Here is a 17,481-nt window from a genome sequence, read left to right as displayed (position 1 = left end):
TATTTTTTTTAAATTTGGTATTTATACAAGATCAAGTGTTAGATTAGATTCTTGTGGAATTGAATTATGTTGAGTAACAACAAGTATTTTGTAAATGCTGCAAGAAGTTATCGTGTTACAATAAAATACGAACACTGATCAGTATATGGAATCAGTAAACAAAAACATCAAGGCAACTCAGTACAGACTTGTACCAAAGCAAATGGTTTTTTCTTGATTATTTATACTAGTATTTGGATTTTATATTTGTACGACATTTGGTCACCTATTTTGTTGATTTTTTTTTTCAGTGTTCTAGCTCTTGATGTGTCATTGACCATATTGTTAAGCTGCAAGAATTTCACGAGTGTCTGAGTTCAACATCATGATGTTCTTAATTTCTTCTCTTTGCTACTTTTGATTCGAAAATGAGTTACTTGCATGTATTTCTTTTAATATATCTTTGCGGCTGTAGTTTTATAGGGATTTTTTTACAGGTTCAGGTTCATTTGACACCATACTAATTTTGTGAGACCGTGAGACTCAATTTTAAAATAATTTTAAAATGCAAAATAAAAGGAAAAATCCGAAAATTCTTTTTTTAAATATTATTTTCGTCACATTTTTTACCTAAAATAAAAATTTCCATTTTTTTTGAAAAATACGTGAAATATTCTAATAGAATATTACACTGTAAATATTCTCGTTAAAGTATTCTACTATATTTGTCAGATATGTAAAATATTCTACTAGAATATATAAAAAAATGGTATTTTTTTATTTATTTTTATTTTTTTGGTATTTTTTTTGGAAAATATAAATGACGAAAATAATATTTGAAATTTTTTTTTTCGAAAATTTTCAATTATTTTGAATTTTAAAAATGTTTTTTATCTACAAAATGAGTGGCTAGGATTGCGTTTCACGGTCTCAAAAAATTAGGACGTCTCACATGAACCTATATATATATATATATATATATATATATATATATATATATATATATATATATATATATATATATATAGGTGATAGTTCAAATAAAAACAGCAAATAGTGTGAGAACGTAAAAACATTATTTTTATGTTATAATTCTGTAATGAATTTTGTATCAACAGTTTTATGTCATTATTCAACAATGAATAAATGAATAGTCACAAGTTAAAACTAATTTTACAATTTACTATAAAAATGCATATACATAAATTTATAATAGAATAATAACATTTTAATGAATATATGAATAATCAAACGTTAATATTCATATTAAAATTACTTCAACAATACACATATACAACATTCATTACAGAATAATAACATAAACATAGTGTTTTTACGTTCTCACACTATTTGCTGTTTTTATTTGAACTTACTTCTATATATATATATATATATATATATATATATATATATATATATATATATATATATATATATATATATATATAGAGAGAGAGAGAGAGAGAGAGAGGTATGTTCCGTTGAGATTAAAAATAAAATTGTGATCTTGAGATTCAACCTCAGCCAGGTATTTCACATCTGCCACTCTAACCCTCCGGCGTACCAGCATGGCAGGCCTGATATAATCATAAATGATTATACAGTGCCGCCCGTTCCTTTCTCCTCCGCCACCATCCCCACCACCATAACCGCCACCGCCGCCACCACTACCACCACCTCTGACACCAGTCAACCCCACCTCAGTCACCTCCATTACTTATACACCGCCACCTCTGTCACCACCACTTCTTCTGCCACCACCACCTCTTCTGCCACCAACTGTCATAATCATTTATGATTACTCAATCTGTGAACATATATATATGTATAATCATTTATGATTATGTATATACGTATAAATATGTATAATCCTATATGATTATACCTCTCTGCCATATAATCATTTATGATTAGACATACGCTGTTGTTGCCGGTACGTTGGAGCATTAAAGCGTCAAATAAGAAATATATGGCTGAGGTTAAATCTCAAGATCTCTACTTTTTTTTTAATCTCAAGTGAACCCTCCCTATATATATATATATATATATATATATATATATATATATATATATATATATATATATATATATATAACATCCGGATTTTCAGAGGTATTATGGTGTAGGTTAATCTTGTGATTAAAGGAGGGACTCGACGAGTTGAGGGTCCAACTCGCCGAGTCGAGTCGGGTTTCTCCTGTGGATTTAATGAGTGGACTCGACGAGTCCGAGGAGAGGGACTCGCCGAGTAGGCGCTGATTAGAGAAACCCTAATTTCCGGGGTTTGGGACCTATTTAAAGGCACTTATAGCCTCATTTGCGGCCACCCTTTCCCTGGAAGCAAACCCTAAAGGTCATTTGAGCTAGAAAGTAAGAGAAAAGCTATCTTGGGATTTTTAGTGCATTATTTGAGAAGAAGAGAAGGAGATCAAGCAAGGATCAAGAGGGGGAAAGTTGGATCCAGTGATAGATCGTCTAGAGCTTCTGAGGAAGGTAAAAGTCTGCACCTTTCTCATTATTTTGGTTAGATCTCATGTGTTTGGAGTTCTAGGGCTTTTACCACCTTTGGTTTGGGACTTTGAGTAAAATGGATTAGCTAGAAGCCTAGTCCTCAGATCTGGACCTTGTAAGGTCCCTAGAGTCCAAAGGTCCCAACTTTATTCGTCCAAATAAGGGTTGTTGTGCTTAACACCTTAAGAAGGGCTTGTTTTGGCATTTTGAGGTATTTATGCCATGCATGAACGTAAAGGTCGAGACTTTATGTGCCTCTGGTGTTTTAAAGGGCTAGATCTAGGGTTTGGAATGAGAGATCTGACTTTGGACGTCTGAATGAGGAATCAGACTGAGGGGACTCGTCGAGTCTATGAGTTGACTCGACGAGTCAGTGAGGGTTTGTCCCGATAAGCTTGAGCATACGATAGCTCGACGAGTTGGGGGTCAACTCGACGAGCTGAGCTGGACTGTCACGAGATTTCTGAGGAAAGTAAGTGGACTCGACGAGTCGCAAGGGTGCACTCGGCGAGTCGGGTCAAACATGGACTGTTGACTCAAGTTTGACTTATGTTGACTTTGAGGCTTTGATCAACATAAGTAGTAGAGACCATGGAGGGGTAAAATGGTCTTTTATCCACTTCAAAAAGTTAAAGAGAGGAAGAATAGCCTTCGGTCGTTAGAGTTGTGATTAGAGTGTCACTTAGAGATATTCATCCCTTGTGTTAGGTGGAGGCTAGTTCGAGATCCGGGAGCGGGGTCCTTACTTGCTGCTGGCCAGGTGAGTCTTCTCACTATACATTACCTAGAGTGGTATCTATATGTAGACCGGAGGGTCTTGTGTGCTATGTGTATGTATGAGATTATGTGCATTGTGATATATGTATGCTATGTGTTGTATAGACCGGACCGGAGGGTCCAACGATATAGACCGGACCGAAGGGTCCAACGATACAGACCGGACCGAAGGGTCCAACGAGCTATGACCGGACCAGAGGGTCCAACGAGCTACGGGACTGGAGGGTTCCGCTGAGACAGATCGACCGGAGGGTCGCATTGTAGCCTCGAGTGGCGTATGTGTTGTATGTGGTATTTGGGAACTCACTAAGCTTCGTGCTTACCGTGTTATGTGTTATGTGTTTCATGTTGTTCTCAGGAATCGCGGGAAGGCACCGGCTTGATTGTACACACCAGAGAAAGAGTTATGTTTTGAGGATCCTGGAATTTTAATGGAGTTGTGTTTTGTAATTTGAATAAACGAGATTTCCATACAAATTGTTATGAAAAGTATGCGATTTTAAAATGAAAAATCTGTTTGAAAAATTACGGTGGTACAAGTTGGTATCAGAGCCTTGGTTTGAGGGATTCGGATGCGCCTTCGGGTAAATCTGGACTCAAACTGAGGATTTGAGAAAAAAATTTCAAAGAAATGATTTTTCTAAAGCAAACAAGAGTTTCTAAGAGAAAACGAGAAGGAGCAGTGTGTACAATCAGCCAGAGCCCGAACTGTGATTTCCCAATATACCCTTATTTTTGTGTTATGAGATATTCTATGAGATATTATGCATGCTAGAGATAGGCTAGGTATTTCATATTTTAGGACTAGAGTGGCCTGATTTGTGATGCCTTAGCCTAGGAGTTGCGGTTATCTGTGATATGCTTTCGAGTATGTGCTGAGTAAGAGTATCCAGAGGGAATCCTTTTGAGAGAGGGATTGAGTTGAAGAGTAATCTAGGAGAGATACCTAGATGAGCATTCGTGGAATCCTCTGAGAGGGTAGTCATAGGCCCGCGTGGGGTGAAGTTGCTTGAGTTCGGTGATATCCTACGTGTGTGAGGGAGGCAAGTAGGATAATAGCCTAGAGAGGTTTTATGAGGTTATTCGATGCCCGAATGCTGCTTGCTTCGTGCTTTGTGTAACTCTCGATGATGGGAGTTAGCTACCAAGTGAATATGACGATATTCAGGAGGTAGATGGCTGTCATCATTAGGAGTTTTTCAGCAGCTGATGGCGGAGAGGTGTGAGAACCTAGGAAGAGCCTAGGAAAGGGTGACTCTAGTCAAATGAGTACACTGACAGAGTTGGATATTTCGCAAGAGGAGCGAACACGCATGACGGGGTTGGTGATTAAGAAGGTCGAGTAGCTACTTAGGGACTCGGGGATGGTTCGTGTGGAAAGTATGGGTAGATGTGGCAGGTATTATGGGCCCGTACTACTGAAAGCAGATGACACATACTCGATACAGGGAACATTCCGGAGGTTTTAAGTAGCAGATTGAGAGGTGATTTCATGGTTCGAGTACCATGATTTGTAGCAGATCGAGAGGTGGTTTCATGGTTCGAGTACCATGAATTGTAGCAGATCGAGAGGTGATTTCATGGTTCGAGTACCATGATTTGTAGCAGATCGAGAGGTGGTTTCATGGTTCGAGTACCATGAATTGTAGCAGATCGAGAGGTGATTTCATGGTTCGAGTACCATGATTTGTAGCAGATCGAGAGGTGATTTCATGGTTCGAGTACCATGATTTGTAGCAGATCGAGAGGTGATGTCATGGGTCGAGTACCATGACTCGTAGCGGATTGAGAAGAGATAACATGGTTCGGGTACCATGATTCATAGCAGATCGAGAGGTGGCCACATGGTTCGAGTACCATGACCCGTGGCGGTTAGTGTTACTGGTTCTACCAGTTATTCCGTTGAAATTGGTTAGACTGAGATCAGATGTGAAAGAGTATGGGGGCCAGAGGGCCATGATGAACGAGTTTTAGTGGAGCATCCCTTGAGAGGGAAATCGAGTTAGCCGAGGGATTGTTGGTGAGATGCCAATTAGAGTCGCAAGGCTCAAGAATGAGTAGAGATGGCGGTTATGGAGGATTACGGCATGAGTTGAGCAATCAGCCGATGGTGGAGATGTTATTTTCTGTGACCTGAGCGGTGTTATTTCTGTTCCTGTGGGAAACAGGAGAGGTATTGAGATTTTCGGTTTCCAAGGTTGGGGGTGAGCCCGGTGGGGTAGCTTTGGTTAGGATCTTTCATCAGAGTATTTGGGCAGTATGTCTGCCGAGAGGTAATGTTAGAGCATGAGCAGATTGTCAGCGGGGACTGAGATGATTAAGGACAAGGATACACCCTATTTGAGCATAGTAGGGCATGTATTAGCTGCAGCGGCAGACGATCAAGAAGAAGATATTGGGGCGGTGGCTCTTATTGTTATGACGAGTATCGAGTGTGGCAATGAGAACTCCACTTTTATTACAACCCACGTGATGGAACGTTGGTTGAAGAGTCGAGGATGAGGAATATGATAGTTCTTTATTTTCAGACTGAGAGTCAGGACTACGACTGGACAGTTGAGATGTCCAGTAGTGGGATGGTACGAGATTCTGAAGGACTAGAGGTAGTCATGATGAGAAGTTTCTGAGGATTTCATCGGAGATTCGGGGTATCTGAAATTGCTTGACCTCCATCGGGGGGATCATCAAGCATTGCGTATCACCTTCCAAGAGTAGGTGCGATTTTACTGGTAAAAACAGTCTGTGGGATAGATTGTTGGTGAACCAATTAGTGATGGTTCGAACCCTGAGTGGGGGAAAACCGGGTACTTTTTTTTTGAGGAGATCAGAGATTTGTTTAAGAGTGGTTAGAGGACTGATATAGAGACATGCGGTGCGAATTCCCGAGACCAGGGTTATCGGTGGTCGAGGTGAGTTGCAGAGGGAGTTAATGCATGTTGTCCGCGTTCAAGGAAGGATGCGTGTCTGCACGGCAGGTGGCCGTTGGTCAGAGGCCTTGTGGCAGATAAGAATTTTTCGAGGTGGATGGTTCATAGGGATACTTCGGTAGTTGGGAGATTTTGGTTCGATGAATGGACTATACTATGCTCTTTGGAAAGGGTAAGAGATGATCAGGCAGCCAATTTCCGGGTCGGCATGCGTAATCTCGCTTGGTTTTGAGCAATAGAGGAAAGAGTTTCGGAGGGTCATTTTCGTGTTCCGAGCCGTTGGCGATTTCTCCGTGTTTCAGTTTGGGAGATGGAGTATTCCGGGGTTACAAGTGGCACGAGAGAAAGACTGGTTGCGAGGTTCCAAGGAAGCAATATGGTATCTGAGTATGATGCCATGAGTATGAGATCAGTGGTAGAGTCAAGACACTGTGAGGCGTTGTGATGGTATTCCGGGGTATCCGAGTTTAATGTCCTAAAATCTCGGATTATTTTGAGTTTGAGTTTGAGATGACGAGTGGAGTATCAAGTGTCTATGGTTCCGGTGGGGGCCCTTCAGCTAATTGACATCAAATGGATTTATTTGAGAATGTGAATTGTAGCGAGAAAGAGAGGTGTTGTCACGACGATGGTCATCCGAAGTAGTGATGCTTAGCCCGGATAGGTGTGTGTGTACCTATCTATGCTGGGCCGCAGAGCATGAGTTAATGATCGCAGTATGGTGTCAACCTGAGGATGAGATTGTGAAGTGGTAAGAGTAAGTGCGGTAAGACTGCGGGGAGCTGCAGTTTCAATGAGTCAGTGCAGAGAGGTGTGGTGATACTACGGGGAGCCGTAGTACTCACTATTCAGTGAGAGGGTGTGGTGATGCTACGGAGAGCCGTAGTACTCACTATTCAGTGAGAGGTTATGGTGATGATACGGGAAGCCGTAGTACTCACTATTCAGTGAGAGATTGTGGTGATGCTATGGGGAGCCGTAGTACTCACTATTCAGCGAGAGGTTGTGGTGATGCTACGGGGAGCCGTAGTACTCACTATTCAGTGAGGGGTGTGGTGATGCTTCGGGGAGCCGTAGTACTCACTACTCAGTGAGAGGTCATTGTGATACTACGTGGAGCTGTAGTACCCACTAGTCAGCGAGAGAATGTTGTGATGAAGTGCTCTCTGATCAGAGCTTGACGCAAAAGAGTTTTAGGCTTGGGTAGCCCTAATATTTGACTTGTGGAAGCCTGGGGTCGAACCAGGGGCGAGACTAGGGTCTCCATGTTTGTCGGAAGTCGTTATATTCTGAATTGAGTAGTGGTTTTCGTGGCCAAAGAGAAGTGGATCAGTGAGGTTCGCATGGGTTGCGGGTCACGAGTCATGAGCTGAGTGGGTCGTTGGGGCGAGTGGTTCCAGCTCTGGGTTAGATCGAACTCACGAGTTTGAGTTTGGCTCTGGTAGTGCGTTGAGTAGGCAGAATGAGATTCCAGATTCAGAGCTAAATTTCATTTGGAAAGGGGTATTGCTTCTATCTGGTGCCTTAGACCTGAGTGGGTCAATTCGTTGGTGTGAGAAAACCGTGAAATGCATGGAACTAATGAGTAGTAGACGACAGAGGTCGAGAGTGAAACGAATTCCGTATTCGCTTGAGGAAAAGAGAACTTCGTGACTTGTGTGTCACACTGGGCCGAGATAGCTAGTGTGGGAAGGAAGTTAGTGAGACATGTTGAGGTGTGCAATGGGTAACCTTTGGAGGTTCAACTTTGGAGTCAGAAGTTGACCTAGTGCTCAGTATTAAAAAGAGGTATGAAGAACGAAGCTGGGACTTGTGATTGTGATGTCTGAGGACACTTCTGAGCGAGCCTGGTTATTCTCTTGTGTATGAAGGGCAGAGTGTTGAGGATCCTTTGTTCGGATGGGTTCTGATAGCAGTTTAGTGTATGATCCCTGGTGGGGTGTGGACCCTTCCGTTTTTTGGAGCGTGATTTGGATCATTAGCATGATGATATGAGTGAGCGGTAACCGATGGTTGGATTTGCTCTTGTGAGAATCAGAGGATTAGTGAGTTATCAGGGTTTGATATTCGAGGAACGAATATCATGGTGACCGCTTGAGTAGGCGGTCTGGCGGCGGGTCTGGCCACTAGAGCTTCCGGATAGTGGGAAGGAGTATATTAGCGACGGAAGAGTTGGTTCAGTTCTGGTCTTGGGAGTTTTGTGTGATTTCGGGTGTCCATAGAGAAAGATATCGGTGTAGTATGAGATCCTTTCGGTGGTGCCTTTTGGGTTGATGATTTCATTATGTGAGTGGTTAAGGAGTGATTTCGAGGGCGAAATCTAATTCAAGTGGGGGAGAATTGTAACATCCGGATTTTCAGAGGTATTATGGTGTAGGTTAATCTTGTGATTAAAGGAGGGACTCGACGAGTTGAGGGTCCAACTCGCCGAGTCGAGTCGGGTTTCTCCTGTGGATTTAATGAGTGGACTCGACGAGTCTGAGGAGAGGGACTCGCCGAGTAGGCGCTGATTAGAGAAACCCTAATTTCTGGGGTTTGGGACCTATTTAAAGGCACTTATAGCCTCATTTGCGGCCACCCTTTCCCTGGAAGCAAACCCTAAAGGTCATTTGAGCTAGAAAGTGAGAGAGAAGCTATCTTGGGATTTTTAGTGCATCATTTGAGAAGAAGAGAAGGAGATTAAGCAAGGATCAAGAGGGGGAAAGTTGGATCCAGTGATAGATCGTCCAGAGCTTTTGAGGAAGGTAAAAGTCTGCAACTTTCTCATTATTTTGGTTAGATCTCATGTGTTTGGAGTTCTAGGGCTTTTACCACCTTTGGTTTGGGACTTTAAGTAAAATGGATTAGCTAGAAGCCTAGTCCTCAGATCTGGACCTTGTAAGGTCCCTAGAGTCCAAAGGTCCCAACTTTATTCGTCCAAATAAGGGTTGTTGTGCTTAACACCTTAAGAAGGGCTTGTTTTGGCATTTTGAGGCATTTATGCCATGCATGAACGTAAAGGTCGAGACTTTATGTGCCTCTGGTGTTTTAAAGGGCTAGATCTAGGGTTTGGAATGAGAGATCTGACTTTGGACGTCTGAATGAGGAATCAGACCGAGGGGACTCGTCGAGTCCATGAGTTGACTCGACGAGTCAGTGAGGGTTTGTCCCGATAAGCTTGAGCATGCGATAGCTCGACGAGTTGGGGGTCAACTCGACGAGCTGAGCTGGACTGTCACGAGATTTCTGAGGAAAGTAAGTGGACTCGACGAGTTGCAAGGGTGCACTCGGCGAGTCGGGTCAAACATGGACTGTTGACTCGAGTTTGACTTCTGTTGACTTTGGGGCTTTGATCAACATAAGTAGTAGAGACCATGGAGGGGTAAAATGGTCTTTTATCCACTTCAAAAAGTTAAAGAGAGGAAGAATAGCCTTCGGTCGTTAGAGTTGTGATTAGAGTATCACTTAGAGATATTCATCCCTTGTGTTAGGTGGAGGCTAGTTCGAGATCCGGGAGCGGGGTCTTTACTTGCTGCTGGCCAGGTGAGTCTTCTCACTATACATTACCTAAAATGGTATCTATATGTAGACCGGAGGGTCTTGTGTGCTATGTGTATGTATGAGATTATGTGCATTGTGATATATGTATGCTATGTGTTGTATAGACCGGACCGGAGGGTCCAACGATATAGACCGGACCGAAGGGTCCAACGATATAGACCGGACCGAAGGGTCCAACGATACAGACCGGACCGAAGGGTCCAATGAGCTATGACCGGACCAGAGGGTCCAACGAGCTACGGGACTGGAGGGTTCCGCTGAGACACATCGACCGGAGGGTCGCACTGTAGCCTCGAGTGGCGTATGTGTTGTATGTGGTATTTGGGGAACTCACTAAGCTTCGTGCTTACCGTGTTATGTGTTATGTGTTTCATGTTGTTCTCAGGAATCGCGGGAAGGCACCGGCTTGATTGTACACACCAGAGAAAGAGTTATGTTTTGAGGATCCTGGATTTTTAATGGAGTTGTGTTTTGTAATTTGAATAAACGAGATTTCCATACAAATTGTTATGAAAAGTATGCGATTTTAAAATGAAAAATCTGTTTGAAAAATTACGGTGTTACAATATATATATATATATATATATATATATATATATATATATATATATATATATATATATATATATATATATATATATATATATATATATAGGGGTATGTTCAAATGAGAACGTTTTCATATTTGAGAACAAATCTGACCACTAACTGTTTTTTTAAAATTAAAGAAAAATACTTATTTATTATACAAATAAAAATAATCCATCCCGGTACGTCATTCTCTCTCCTTGTCTGGACCTCCATGGATTGCCGCCAAGAACCACCGGACCACCGTCGGACACCACCAGACAGGAAAAACCGGCGAATTGAGTTTCTCTCTCTAGCTTTTGTCTCTCTCGTTCGTTCCTATTTTCGTGACTTCGTTCTCAGATCTATGAGACGACGAACTTTTTTCCGACAAATTTTTTCTCTAAATTTGAACTGTTTCATTGCGGTTTAATGATCGAAAGAATTGTTAAACATCTTAAATTGAAAGAGGCGGAGAAGAACATGCTCGAATTTGAAAGATGAAATTACTAAGGCTAAAATTTTCTAGCAGGACATTGTTAAATCTGGCATTTTTATTCCCGAGAAATCAATTATATACCTTGAAGCTCTTGCTGAAGCGTTCAAATATGGAGACTGAAGCATTCAAATATGGAGAAAAGGATGATGTAATGCTAGTAAGGAATCATCAATGGCCAAGGCTCTGGGATACATCTTCATCGTCATCTTCATTCTCCTCATCTACAATTATACAACTAAAATCCTTCCCAGGTCTGACTAAATTATCATTCTACAATTCTAATTTCTATTTGGGAGCAATCTATGTGTTCGTAAAAGTACACAATCCCTAATTTTGTTGAGTGTTTTACCAAATTGAGTAATTTACCTTCTGTCATAGTACCGGTATGCAACAACATATGTGAAAACTATTATAAATCATATATATGTTCTATCTTGGGAAGCCATAAGCAGATGTTATAGGTAGTGGTACTGGTGATAGTTCTCAAAAGTCATGATCTACCAGCTGGTGTTGCATATTCCTTTGAACTCAAAGATTACAAATTCGATTTTAGGCCTTCCCTATTTTTTGGATTTTTCAATCTAGAGGTCTCAGTTAATCCCCTTGCACACGTACTTGTTATATCTTTCATACTCTTCATATCATTCCCCCAAACCACAAAAAACATGGATTAATTTTACTTATTCAACAGATACTACTACTCATAAATCATGATATATGTATTTGTAGTTATGGTTGTTTTTTAATCTATTCATGCTTTACAGATTTTGGATGCTTTGGGAGAGTTGATTCCTTGTGTCAAAGTATGTATGTGGGCATCAACATCAAGGTACTGTAATGTAGTGATTGGTAGGATGGGATCAACAAAGGAATGGAACTTAAAAAAATGTTGGTTTTGTCCAACGGAATGAATTGACAATTCCCACAGGAATGGGATTCCTTATCTAGTCTGTTTCACTGGTTTTCAATCCATGCATAAGTGTGTTTTTAGTGGAGTGATAATTTGTAACTTAACCAATTTTTATATACATCATTTTAAAAACTCAAAACTTCAATTAAATTTCTTTATATTTTTTTTAAAGAATTACTATAAATTTAAATTTTCTGTTTCTTGAGGCTTAGGTAAGTTTTTGTCAGTTAGAGATGCTTTTATTGGAAATGGAAGTAAAAGATTTCTCACTTGATGCTTCAACTTTATCAATGTTACTTGGACTGATCAATGCTTGATCACTAGATGTTCCTATGCTGAAGTTGATTGGTAAGCTTGTGCCAAAGGAGATGTGAATGCTCCTTGATTTACAGTGTTGGTGGAAAATAGGTTTCTTGAAAAGTTATGTTTTTTTCCATCCTTTGTTTGAAAGTCTGTTATGGTTTAGTTATCGTTTGAGAGTCTATTATGGTTGTCAAAGTTAATATTTCAAAGTGGGCGTTAAACTGGTATTTGATTGATTTTTACCTTTGGTTTTGGATGTTATGATGGCTTGATTAATCCATTAACTAGCCTGTTTTTTCTTCATTCCCAGGAACCCACGAAGACAAACCATCCTCAACTTCATTATAAATCAAAAAGTATATATGATTCTCCAGAGAAGAAGTAAGTCTTTCTCACTCAAATGCTCAAATCTAATTGCGGCAAAAAGAAATAGAAAAATAAAATAAAAATTTGTTTATCTTGTTAATAAAGCAGGAGTACCTAGTCTTAAGTAGTTGGAATTGAGATTGAGTACAATATCATGGTGATTGACCTCCTTGGGCCAAGTCTGGAAGATCTTTTCAACTATTGTAATATAATATTGTATGGTTATGTATTTATTTACGTAAATACTAATGTCAGCAAATGTTATTTAAAAAATAAAATTAACGTATGTTTAAAACGATTACACATTATATGAGGGAGATTTTTATAACATTTAAGATAGATAAGAATAAATTAGTTAATTTAAAAAAAAAGTTTTGAAAAGGTTAACTATTAGAGAAAATCTTTTAATACATGAGAAAAGTTATTGAATCAAGAACCATACATTCTATATCAAATTTATATTTATAATTTTTATAGATACAAAATTTCAAATTTACAAAATTACACAAATGGTCCTTGAGGTTTGTAGTATATTGCAAATTTGGTACAAGGGTAAAATAGTCTTTTTTATTAAAATCTAACGGCTGAAAAGTTAGATTTAACGGCAGGAGGACCTTTCATGTAATTTTGCAAACCACGGGGATCAGTGGTGTGACATTTTCCTTTTAACACATTTAATTAAATACACTAGAAAATTATTGAATCGAGAAAAATGCATAAAAAATACCTAGAAATCACAAAACTTTTTTATCAAAAAATCGCAGCTTTTAACATATAATCGCTGAAAATTTTTTTGAAAAAATTTTTTTTTTTACAAAAAAAAAAAAAAAATTGATTTTTTTTTTCAGCGAAATTGTCAAAAAGGCTGCGATTTTTTGATAAAAAAATTCAAAAAAAAGTTTTGTAATGTCTAGGTATTTTTTTTATGCATTTTTTATGATTTTTAGGGTTTTTTTAGAGTTTTTTTGTTTTCCAAATAACCCTTCCCTATATATATATATATATATATATATATATATATATATATATATATATATATATATATATATATATATATATATATATAATAACATGTAACTATATAAATGAGAACAATTATTGAATCAAGAGCATTAAAACAAATCTGTGTCCACGTTAATCATATGTGATTAAATACTTATAATCACATATGATTAAATATATGAGAAAAATTTATTGAAATGAAAACTCAAAAATGAACATCGTTCATATAAATCATACGTGATTGAATACATACAATCATATGTGATTATATGTATCTAATCACATATGATTAAAGTTGACAAAAAATAATTATTGAATCGAGAACGCGATAATGACATATGCGATTAAATATATATATATATATATATATATATATATATATATATATATATATATATATATATATATATATATATATATATAATCACATTAGATTAAATATATCTAATCACATGTGATTATATGTATCTAACCACATGATTTATATTGACAATATAATTTTATCAAAATTTAATAATGGGTTGAAAGGTAAGAAAACATATCCCAAACAGAGGACTACAATTAAAGAGAAAATTAGGAAATATGTACATAAGTTTTATAAGATTAATAAAACAAACACAAGCTAAATAATGTTATAATTTTTTTGTAGGTTCTCGGAAAGGAAATGATTCATCTTGCTCATGCTAGCTAATTTTCAAGATCAAGGAGGTGAGTACTAACTCTCTTATTATGTAGGCAAATGAAAATCAAATCAGAGAGATACCAACTTCCAAGAAAAAAAAACTTTCCTTTCTTAATTTTCACATGATGACATAAATACCCTTCAATTAAAATTTCACTATCCATCTCCGGAAGAAATTGGTCCAATTACAGATGCAATTGCTAGACCAAGCCATATCCATGCTATTCAATCTCCAAGTATTCAGAAAAAAAATAAAAAATGTTTGAAAGTCAACCAAAACAGATTTTGACCAAATTGCCCCTTCATCCTTAAAATAAACATTCGACTGTGATTAAGCTCCAAACATTCAAAATTCCCTTTATAGCATTTATTAGAGTAATACCCATTATCAACCAAAGATAAAAGCAATCAATTGGTCTTTTTGCCAATCCCTTCGCTAATATAGTTGCATAACTCAAATTCCAATTTCCAAAAGAACACCAAGTAGCAACTAAGAATCCAACAAATTGAAGAATTACACTCAAACCGATATCCCTGTGTATGAAGTCCCTATCCTCTTCTTGCAGCAATACAGAAATAAATCACAACAATCTGTTATTTTCCAAAAAGGACGAAAATACCCTTCATTCAAAATCGCAAAAACATAGCCCTTATCTTTAGTTAACCAAGTGAGCCAACTATCGATAATACCCAAATCAAAATAACCAAATTCTATCTAGTTACCAAGAAAACTCATTCCTTTTTTTAAACATTCCGATAGCAACAGGAGAGCAGTACTTCCAGACATCCTTATTTTTTCTAAATAAGGAATTCCACCAACAACAATTCCAACCAAAAGCAATTTTATTATTTTGCACCCATTGAAAGTAGTTGATCATCCATCGGAAATTTGATCCCCTAACATGGTATCTGTATGGATTTCCAATCCTAATACCTCTTCATTATCAACATGTTCCATTGCTACATCACGTCCTTTTGTCCATCTTCATCATGTTTCTTCTTTTTCGTTCTAACCTTTCCCTTAACATCTCTCCAAATTCAGATGAAGATAACCATTGTTCCATCTCTACAAGCTCATTGAAATTTGTTGATTTTGTAACTTGATGCATCAAAAGGACATCGATCAATGAAGAATTTGGCAAAACAAAAAGATAAAAGTTCTTAAAGGTCACATATAAATGAGTATTTCATTTATTTTTACTTAGATTCAGATGAAGCATATTTCAATACCCAAAATCACATTTTGTGTCAAAAGGGAATTTAAATCAAAATTGTTACCAAGTCTAATTAGCCAATTGATCTATTATGTCGATATTCGAGTAGGATATTACAGATTACAAAGGAAAATGGTTGTGTGATGAGGAAAAGTCTGCGTATAGGTATACAACTATAAGAATAAGGGAATCAAATGAAAGCCATAGATCTAAAAAAATAAAAATAAAAATATTTGAATTTATTTCTTAGCTGGGATTCTTCTAGATGTAAAATTCAGTTATGCCCAAGTGCAGTTTCACGACTCCATCTAAACCCTGCAATGCAAATTTGTGCACTTAGATGACAGTTGGTAGGTGAAAAATGACCTTGTGAGAACAATGTTGTAACTAAAAGCCATAAAGCTACCTAGAGTCATAATCTTCTCACCTGTTACAGATTTGTATGACTTAGTCCGAAAGTTACTAATTAAGATCTCTCTTACTAAAGTTATGATTTAGGAAAATACTTGGTGATGATACATTCTTACTGGAAATCTCTGTGAACCTTCCTGGAAGATACTTGGTGATAATAAATTCATATTAGAAACTTCTTCCATATCTTCTTCATCAGCATCCCAAAGAAACCGATCATATGAAGCAATTACATAACTGTGTGATGATCAAATGAACAAAAATTAGTTTGACAACCAAAATTCGATACATAAAAGGAAGGTAAAAATTTTCAATTGTTGTGAAGATGTTTAGCGATCAAAGTAATCATCTGTACGAATTCCATCCTTTTGTGTCTCCCATATCAAATCAACGTACATTGATAAAGACTTACCATATTTAGGGTTTGCCAGGATTGCTGTGCTACAATACTCCTCAATGCTCGACAATGATCCCACACCTTTTGAAAGAATCGATCAAAACATGAAATTGGAACAGAAACCCAAAATAGAATGCATTATAAAACTGAAAATCTTTCTTTATCTCCCCGGATTTCCATTTGATTAGCTTAGGTCCAATTGAAATTGAAAAAATTCTTAATTTTACAGAAGGTGAACGTAGGGGAAATCGACCGATTACATACACGTAATCTAAAGTTGAAGTATACAACAACAATAGACGTAACGACGAAGAAAAGTAGTAGGTACCTTGAAAGCTGACCCCATGGATTGATTTGAATGGAATGGACAAACAAATTGTTGAGCTTTGAACATATGCTTGAAGAAAAGACACCCTAGTGAAGGAAAATGCTTTCTCTTTTTCATTCCAAGCCCACAACTCGAAGCCTTGAATACCACTTTCCTATGTAAGTCACCTAATTTGTGCTATTGTTGAAGTCCTTCTGAATTCATGAATGGAAGCGTTAGGCATTATTGGGCATATCCTTTCGATATCATCTTCCATTACCACACACAAATTATGGTGATATAATATCATCTTCCATAACTGTTGACATCAAATGAAACAATTCAAGAGATTGTTTGAAACATAGAAACATTGAACATCTTCCGATCATTATATACGACATTTTTCTCTATCGTGGTTAGGTCAGTTACCGATTAAGAAGGAGAAGTGCCATAATTGAAACATTGTTGGAAGGATCGATAAACCGACTGTGAACGTGGGGAGAAGAAGAAGAAGGAAGCGTGCTGAAAGACGACTGAATCTCCGATTAACCGATTGCTGGAACCGTCTTGTAACCGTAAATAAGGAGTTTAAATGGCTGAGATTAAAAGTTGCAGGAGTTTGAACTGCTGTGATTTGGGACGATGGTTTTCCACTCACCGTCGTCCACAGTATTAATAATTCTAAATGCATTTAATTAATTTACTGGTTGCCGATTAGGCAACTTGGAGGCAAAACCCAAATAAGTCCATTTTCATTTTAAATTTATTGTTAGTATAATAGTCTGTAATAGCCTTTTCAATTTCTCGTGTTTGCTTTTAATTAAGGATCAAAATATGATATTGGATCATTCATCAATAGTTGGAACTAATTTGAGTTGTTATTTTATAATCATTTTCTTGCCACTCTCGTTGGTTGATCTTATTAAAATGCTATTCATCTTTAGATTTTAGTCGAGACCTTTGCATCCCTACTTTTTAATAGATTGATTTTGATCATAACGATAAGGACCTACACAAAATGAATCATATATAATGGTTAACTGATTAAACAACAACCAAATTCGATAACCAAAACTTATATTAACCGAA

At 37.6% G+C, this 17,481-nt stretch overlaps 1 long non-coding RNA gene across 1 annotated transcript; it reads right to left on the bottom strand.

Annotated features, from left to right (window-relative positions):
* Positions 1-15,334: 15,334 nt before the first annotated feature.
* On the bottom strand, positions 15,335-16,919 carry LOC145165495 (uncharacterized). Its single transcript, XR_013740081.1, has 4 exons — positions 16,822-16,919; positions 16,414-16,711; positions 16,101-16,166; positions 15,335-15,925 (listed from the first exon to the last, which is right to left on the bottom strand). It is a non-coding gene; the product is annotated as an uncharacterized LOC145165495 (long non-coding RNA).
* Between the last annotated feature and the right edge of the window lie 562 nt (positions 16,920-17,481).

The sequence above is a fragment of the Lactuca virosa genome, chromosome 3 (assembly GCF_052849685.1).
Source record: "Lactuca virosa cultivar CGN04683 chromosome 3, Lactuca_virosa_CGN04683_v6, whole genome shotgun sequence".
In the NCBI taxonomy this organism is placed as follows: Eukaryota; Viridiplantae; Streptophyta; class Magnoliopsida; order Asterales; family Asteraceae; genus Lactuca; species Lactuca virosa.
Note: the sequence above shows the minus strand (reverse complement) of the source record. Positions and strands in the feature narration are given on the sequence as shown.